Below are 9,022 nucleotides of genomic sequence, written 5' to 3'. Positions count from 1 at the left end.
TTTTTCCTTTTTCAACTACGTGTATATCTTCTTACGAGTCATGTTGGTTTAACTGTCACTATCTCAGGACTGAAGAGGGGCGTTAAGCCCAAAATGCATATCCGTTCACACCAATAAAACAACCTTTTACCTCTGAAAGTGTTCTCTAAAATACAGTCGACCCCCCATAACACTGTTGATTTTTCCGTTTTATATGAATTCCATGTTGTACGAGTCACTTAGATTTTACAACTACGTGTGCCGGGCTGTGAACGGCTTACGTATTTGTAAAATCTAAGTGACTCGTACAACATGGAATTCATAAAAAAACGGAAAAACCAACAGTGTTATAGGGGGGTCGACTGTGTAAATTACATACATATTAATATATTTAAACGTGTATCAGTTAGATAAATAATTAACTTCGTGTATTTTTAAAAATTTTTTTTAATGTTTTCTGCATGAAAATTTGAAATTTTCTTTGAAAATATAAAGACGTATGGAGTAAGAGATAGGGAAGAAAATATTGGTGTAAAGATTTATAATATATGATTATATAAGAATGTGTAGATGATTCGCATGCCCGCTTGTACCACCCAAGCGAAGAGATTGATGGGGGCCTATTTTGCAATTAAGGGTCAGAAGAATCCCTCTTTGGAACAGAATTGAATGTTTACAGAAATTTCTCTTTGGATCACAAACCTTATTTTTATTAAATTTTCCTCCCTCTCCCCTCCTTCACAGTCGATAAATATTTTATTATAAATTGTGTAATTAATTATAAAGACGTTGTTTAAATAAGATTAAACTTTTACATATCGATTTTTAGGAGAAATATAATTAAATAAAAATAAATTATATTTATTAATAAAATAGAATTTTAAAAAAAATAAAATCAATTTATGTGCAAATAATAAAGCCAAATAATTATAAAATAATGGAATATATAAATGAGAAATTAAATACTTTAAATTAAAACTTACAGCAATCGAATCACATGACCAAAAAAAAAAATGTACGCAAAAAAATTCCGAAATGACGTCACACACGACCAAATTGGCACGTGAATCACACTCGAGAAGACCACATGGCTACTGATGATAGATCAATAGATGCCAAGCACATGTGTAGAATCCAGAAAAATCCGATTAACAAGAGAAGAAAATTTTTAGAAATTCTATCGAATAGTTATTAAGAAAATTACGTGCAACCCGGATATCACACGAATTATAGCATTTCAGTCACGTTTGTCCTTCTATTTGCTATTAAGAAATGTTCTTTTTTTTTCTCATTGGTATAACACAATCGAATCGAGCGTTACGATATTTTGTAAGATCGTAAATAGCTTTTAAGAAGATGGAAATGCACGAGGACAGTAGATCGGTTCTTCCGGTCAGAAACGTATGTCCTTCGCCAATTACAATAGGTTTGGATCGTTCCCACACCGTGACCTCACACCCACCCAATCATCTCCCATGGATCAGTGACAACAATAGACGGACAATGACGTCATAATGGGCGTTGGTGACTTCTTAGAAAGATCGGTAGCCATCTTGTTTTGTGTCGAGAGTGATTACTTTCGGTGTTTTGACTTTCTTAAGGTTATTTCTACCAGTAAAAAAATATTTTATATTCATAGAAATGGGACATTGGAAAAGAATAGAATAATTGTAAACAAATTTCTTTTAAAATAAATTGAATGAGAAAGGAAAAATTGAAAGATTTCTTTCCTGGAATGGTTCTCATTCGACGTGTTGCAATTACTTTATCTCTCTTATAAATGCTTGTATTGTGATGTTATATTTCTTAAATAGAAACTTCTCATACGAAATTACTTAATTATCTCCATCAAAAGTTTTTCAGGAAGTAAAATTTTTAGTCATTTGATGCAGCAGAATATATATATATATATATTTTGTTTTATTTTAAACATTTTTATATCAAAAAATAGAATTAAAAAATTTATTCCTCCACCCAAACTCGAAGTCGTAAAGAATATTTGTTCCGCTCTTTGTGCACTAAACTCTAAAGATAATTTGTTATAGGCAATAAAAATCATCTTAAAGACCTAAATTGCTCTGATGTATGATACAAAAGAAGTTATTGCACTAGATGTGGTCCACTGTATTAGTTAAGGGTTGAAAGAAAATATTTAAAACAAATAATAGACTAAGTTTAATATTTTAAAAACATTTTTTACGTGTTACTTTATTCTATTTTTATCGAATGATCCATCAAATTTTGCGAAGAACCACAGAGAAGAGAACTAATTTTAGAAGGAATTTATTTAAAGAATCCCACAGATTTAGAAGGAATAACAGATGAAATGAATCATGTAAAAAAACGTAGAAAATAATTATTAAATCCTTAAAGAATCATATAAGATTTTATAACTAAATTTATAACTCCAATCGTGATTAAATTTCAACTTTTGGTTGGAACGTACGCAAGTCGACCCCCCTATAACACTGTTGATTATTCCGTTTTATATAAATCCCATGTTGTACGAGTCACTTAGATTTTACAAATACGTGTGCCGGGCTATGAACGGCTCACGTATTTCTAAAATCTAAGTGACTCGTACAACATGGAATTCATATAAAACGGAATTATCAACAGTGTTATAGGGGGGGTCGACTTTGTAAATACTAATTTAATTATTTAGTGTAATGTAATGCTGGTAAAAGTAATTAAATCTTAAATGATTATAGAAAAAAGACTATTTTTTTAAAAAATAAATTATATAGATTTAAATCTATAATTAATATCACAAAATTATAAGTTATAATATAAAAAAACGTAAATTTTCATTTTGTTAGACTTTTATTACACAGTTTAAACGTTGTATTTTTGAAAATATGGAAGTAATTTTAACTTTTTATTGTATCCAGACACCTAAACGTCCATAAAATCCTTGTAAAAAACGAGAATTTGTAACGCTCATTCAATTTGTAATTACATCTTTTCAACGCTTAAGAGTTAAATAAATGGTATTGACAACTATAAATTTCTAAAAACACTTGTAATAAAATTAAAGAGGTTGTTAGACTTTCAACCCCATCTATAAAAACGAGTATATATGCATTCAATATAAATAAAAATAACCCATAGGCAACGAATAATCATCATAACATAGAAAAATACGAAAACTTTAATAAACTCAAAACTAAATAAAGATAAGAAAGAAGAAGAAGAAGAAGAAGAAGAAGAAAAAGGCAATTTAGAATATCAATTTTAATACTTTAATAAATTATTCATGCGAAAAACGAACAGACAAACAAACTTATCTCTAATAAGTTGCGAGATTAAAACAGATTAAAACAGGAAATTAATCGATTTTTTTATATATATGTATTATATTTTAATAAATATTTTATTAAAAATTTTATGAGAAAATGTTTTTAAGTTTAAATATAAAATAATAACACGCTATTGAAGCGTAAGGTGTAATTACATACTGCATTTCCTTCTGTGTAATGCTCTATATCAGATATCTTTTTCATATATTTCCTCGTACCTCTTATGCCCTAAATTTATCCTATTAATCTAATCAAAATTCGTGGGTCACAGTATTTACAGAATTAAAAAAAAATCAAATATATATATATATATATATATTAAAAAAATCTCTGTATCTACACTAAAAGAACGTATAGTTTAGATTACTCCTCGCATTAATATAATGGAGAAATTAATGTAATATAAAGTGTAAAACCAACGTAAAAATAATGTTTATTAATGATGATATTAATGGATAAAGAGATTTGTACTTATTTCATTGATGATTATCATTAAAAAATCATTTTCGAATGAGTTTTTGTTGTTAAAAATATTTCATTTAATGTAATTTAAGATGTTTTAAGGACGTAAAATAGTTAAAATTACTCGCTTAACTTTGTTTTACGAATTAATATTAATTAAATCTATTATAAAAGTATGTAATTTAATGGTATTATTATTATTATTTTTTTTTTTTTGAGGTTCCGTATTGTCTCTTCGCTCTACAAGGATTTTGTTTTCGTGCATCACTGACTCGAACATGAAATAAAAATATTCTTTATCCTTTAATGATCTAAAGTCCTTAGCACTGAGAAAAAAATAAAATAAAATAAAATAAAATAAGATAAAATAGTTTGAGAAAGTTAATTTTTTCTCTCTCAAAACCTACGTTGTGATAGCTTACACACATGACACGATTCATTCATAACGTTTTAATTATATTCTACTATTAGAAATACACTAAAAATTTTAATTAACTTTTAGATAATCGATTCTAAACATTAGAAATCGAGTTATCTACTTCTTAAAAATTGTATCGATTCATTGGCTAGGTAAAGAAATAGGGATTTAAGCTGATGACGGGGGGGGCAAGAGGTCTGCGATCTCTTTAGATATAAATATTTAAACAATAAATTATCTGCACTAAAAAAAAAAACTCGAAAGGTTGGTGGAGAAGGTCGTTGATTGCGTGATGGGAGGCATCACAGAGACACCGTCTAGCTTGTTCGATCAATCTAATCCATCAAAGTGGTGATCCTCGTGAGAAAGGGATCGGAGTTTGCTGTGTATAAAGCCTCACCTCAAGGTCATTTTGCGAAGAAAAATAAATAAAAAAAAAATATATATATATATAATTGAACAATTTAAAATATGCCTTTCGCAATAATTTCCCTTGCGAATGTTTCACGTGTAGACTCTCGGATTACTACCGACACGACGAAAAAGATTAATTAAAATATTCCACTTCTAAAAAATTTTCAAGATTGTGTCCTTGTCTCTTGTGACTCATTTGGATCACAGCCAATCATCTTTTTTTTTTTCTTTTTTTTTTAAATTTTGGACTAGACACGATGAAGACAGCACCTGTTACGCTACAGAGGAAGTGACTTAAGTTTCTTACGCGGTTATCATACAAAGCAACAAAAAGGGGGATGAAAATATATGTTTAACTCTTTGAGGCCCATATTAGGGAAAAACCATATCCGAGTTAATTATATATATATATATATATAAAATAATAATGTATTTTCATTGAGTATATATTGTTTAGCTTTCACTATATGGGTCAATAAAATTTCGTCCCCTGTCTTATTTACTATAGAACGAAGTAATTTCTGAGAAATTATACGATACGCTCAATAAACCGTAAAAGAATATACACATATTTCTTCAATTCTTTTGTTTGAAACAGTTAAATTAATGGGCTGTATCTTCGGTCCAACCCATAAAATAACGTCCTAGTTAAGTTTTAAAATTGATTTTTAAATCCTTTATAAATGAAGAGCTATTAAATCGAGTTCCGAAAGGAAACTTAACTTCCGTAGATTATAAAATTAAAGATATTTTGATACTTTCTCTTTTTATTATCCGATGAATTAAATAAACATTAAAAGTCAGACCGAAAACGAAACTCTTCCACGCAACGAAAGTTTTGGTCCGGAAGCCAGCCATAGAAGAACACGTCGAGATTGTAACGACATCTCTTATTATCTGGACGGACAGGTAAAGTAGTCAGGTAAATTCCGTCGAAATGAAAGGTAATTGGCGTTATCCCTAAGGCGGAAGGTAGTTTGTGTAATTCCACCCCGAATCGTACAGGCGTATCGACTGTAGAGTTCAGGTTCCCACCGTAGAGTAATTGCGTCTGGTAAAATTGAATGAATAGATGGCTAAAGGAGAAGAAAGGAAAGTGTCCTTTGAAACAAAGGAATCGTGTTTAGGCAAGAATTCTGCCCTCCTACAACCAAGGACACTAAACGGAAAGGATCGATGTAAACGTCAATGAATCGTGACGTCATTTTTAAACATCCTCCTCTATTCTTCATCCCTCTTTTTTACAGATATAAATTTAAATAAATTTTTCGACTACAAACGTAACTTTCTTCCTTGTGTAAAGTACCATTTTTAAAAGCAGGAAGTCCTCTTTATGTAACGAAACAATGTTTAAACCGAAATAATAACATTCTTGTTTCGTTTATATACAAAAGTAGTACGATCTTGATTAAAGTTTGCTTAATAATTATTAAGAAAACTTTATGGAAATTATCATTTTAAAAATGCAAAAATAATTATTCCATTGAATATATATAAAAAAAAAGGAGTTTTTCGAAGTTAAAATTACGAAAAAAAACAGGTAAAAATTTTGATTTTATTTCGATCTGAGAAATTTTTACACAGATAAATCCATGAGAAAATCCTTTGTTCTGTTCGAAAGAAATAGACTGTATCATTCCCATAACAAAATTTCTAATTAAGCAAAATATATAAAAACTTTAGTTAAAGAATACTTTTTAAAACATTATATATACGACTGATACTCGGTAACTTAACCTTATTTAATGATGCTATAAGCAAGATTTAATTAATTTTTTTTTTGCATGGTTGATTCTTAATTTTAAGGAAGTATTCTTTTATCAATGCTAAAAGAGAAAAGTCTTGTCACAGATCTTTCGGTTGATTTACAAGAACGTAGGTTATATACCATTATAGAGTAAAGGTAGGCGTGATACGTAATATTTCATAAGGATCGTGATCTTTCTAGATTCACAACACTTGAAAAGGGAGTTTAGACTTCCTTAAATGTTATTTCTAAACGTTAAATAATATATTTTATTTTAAAATAAAAACTGAAACAAAACTTTAAACGGTTTTGATTTATTATGTAAGCTTGGATAAGCATAGTTCTTCGAGCGCATCCATTGAATAATCTAGATAAATGAGCCTCGGGCAATCGTTTAGACCATCTGTTTTATACTTGTAACTGGATTAGAAGAGTAAAATTTTTGGAAAATTTCGTCGTATTCATCGGAAGAATGGATTCTTTTTTTTGGATAGAGACGAGTAACCTATACTTGGTATCGTTTTAACGGGTTTACAGCATGGCAAACGGAAAATGGAAGGATATTTTCGTCTTAAAGTCAGGTCCCTCACCTTACTTAAAATAAACTACGAGACATAAATCGTCTGCTAGCAAGGAAATCATCCCAATCGGTCTCGAGATGCTTTGCAAAATGTTTCTGCAAACTATGAATAGATGCGTTCACGTGACCGCCGATACACGTGGCCATGATTAGAGGGTGGTGAATGCCAAGATTAGGATATTCACTCTTCTGACACAATACGGCTGACGAGTGACATAGTTTTTTTTTTCCTCTCTCTCTCTCTCTCATAAGAAAAGCCCTCTTATCTGATCGAAGGAGCGAAAACCGAATAATTACTCTATATAAAAATGTACGTATAGTTTAAATGTAATAAGAAACGACGTTAAGAATAAAATATATATCAAAATTTTTTATCTTATAATTATATTTCAGCAAGGGGTTGTTAAGCGTGGAAGAGGTGCGTGATGATGCGCATCTACAATACTTTGTCAACAGATCACGTATACAACAAGAAAGCATTCTGGAGGCGCCACAACAATCGTCTGACTGGTCGTGTAAGATTGTTCCCACGGAGACCATTCCTACCTGTTTTGTGGGTCGAAAAGAAAAGAAAATATAATATACCAGACGTATATTTTTCATAGTTAAATCTCTCGTACTTCATTCCTACCTGTTATATAAATATTGTAAAAAGTTCGACACCCCGGTAACAAAACCATTAGAAACACAAGGCAATTATAAGAAGAATATTAATTAAAAAAAAAAATTAATAAAACATACAATAAATATAGGTATATCCCCGTTTCATTAAAGTAGTACGACTAGTTTTTCTTTTTTTACACGATGGAAATTTGAATTTAATGGATGGTAAAGTTGCAGATGACATTAAATGCTGTCCTATATGCCAGTGACTTTTAAGATAGATACAGGGAAGTTTTTAATTGAGTGAAGCAACAAGTTTAACTAGAAAATTTCCTGTACTTTCTATTTTAACTGTAGAATGAAATAAATCCTTTAAAAGTGATTAAAAAAATCACTCCCGAAAGAGTTGGTATCGTTGGATATTTAACAGTTCATCCCGATCATCCGTGATTTAGTTATTGTTTGGAATCAGTAGTGCGGCTTTTTTTCTTCCTTTTAAATATATTTTCGTAGTTGAAAATTATGGATAAAAACCTGTTCCATTAACTAAAGGTGGACAGGAGCTTCACGCATCAGCTCTGAAGGAAGTGGGATGGAACGGAAGCAGAGAAATCTAACCTAAAAATTACAAAGATTCACCTGTTGAAGTTCTCATAGATTAATGTTTATTTTTAAAAACGATCTTTATTTAAGTGTTTTCTCTTAAAGAAAATATAACAGTATCTACCTGAATAGCACGAGTCTCAAAATAATGTTTCCTGTCGGCGCCAACCATTCTTCTTCTCAAAATAAATACTTGGAAAAAATAAAAATAAAAAAACTATTTTTGAACTTTCGTAGACTTGTAAAAATTTTAAGTTTTCCATCGATTTTTTTGTTGTTAAATCGAGGTAAATAGTTGGAAAGAGAAAGTGATTGATTGGTAAAGATTGTTAGGTAAATACCGGAAGCGTTGGAGAAGGTTTGTTGTTAAGCACCTGACAGAACGGGAGTGGCCTAAGGCTAAACGTGCTCTCCGCATCGTTTTGCTATATATTCGAAGCTAAAATATCGATAGAAAGGCGGAAAAGTTTCTTCTGTAAGATACGAAATTGAAGAAAATATCTCCAAAAAATCAAATTTTACAAGAGTTTTCTATGGCAGCAAAGTTCTGGAAGCAAGGCGCTCCTCCTCCGTTTGTTACATAATCGATTCTACTATCTTTTCGGTTGATTTTTAACTTTAAAATATATTTCGGAGTATAGAAAAATATTCCGTGATATAAAATTATATAAAAAAACATATTTTCCACGATGCAAAATAATTTTAAAAAAATGATTACGAAGTGCTCACCTTTCCATAGAATCGTTGGTTAATCCAAAATATTTCTAATAGCGCGTTGTATGAAATATTTTCCCAACATTGACGATGCACTAGACATTACAGTCGGCAATCTACTGATAATCTGGAACCGTGTTCTTGGATGGCGTGTAGAGGGCAGGCGAAGTCGTGGCTGAGTGAGTCTCGTTGACGCAATTGGC

The 9,022-nt window shown here is 30.4% G+C and overlaps 1 protein-coding gene across 2 annotated transcripts in view; it reads right to left on the bottom strand.

Annotated features, from left to right (window-relative positions):
- LOC111636778 (neurogenic locus protein delta-like) overlaps positions 1-9,022 on the bottom strand; it is a 50,052-nt gene that overhangs the window by 27,355 nt on the left and 13,675 nt on the right. The window contains exon 1 of one of the 2 annotated variants that reach the window (XM_023382110.1): positions 8,835-8,933. The exons of the other annotated variant lie outside the window; for it this stretch is intronic. The gene's annotated coding sequence lies outside the window, so the exon portion shown is untranslated. Of the gene's footprint in view, positions 1-8,834; positions 8,934-9,022 lie in introns of those variants that run through there. 2 annotated transcript variants of the gene reach the window in all.

The sequence above is a fragment of the Centruroides sculpturatus genome, unplaced genomic scaffold, assembly GCF_000671375.1.
Source record: "Centruroides sculpturatus isolate CEXI.00-Female unplaced genomic scaffold, Cexi_2.0 scaffold152, whole genome shotgun sequence".
Classification (NCBI taxonomy): Eukaryota; Metazoa; Arthropoda; class Arachnida; order Scorpiones; family Buthidae; genus Centruroides; species Centruroides sculpturatus.
Note: the sequence above shows the minus strand (reverse complement) of the source record. Positions and strands in the feature narration are given on the sequence as shown.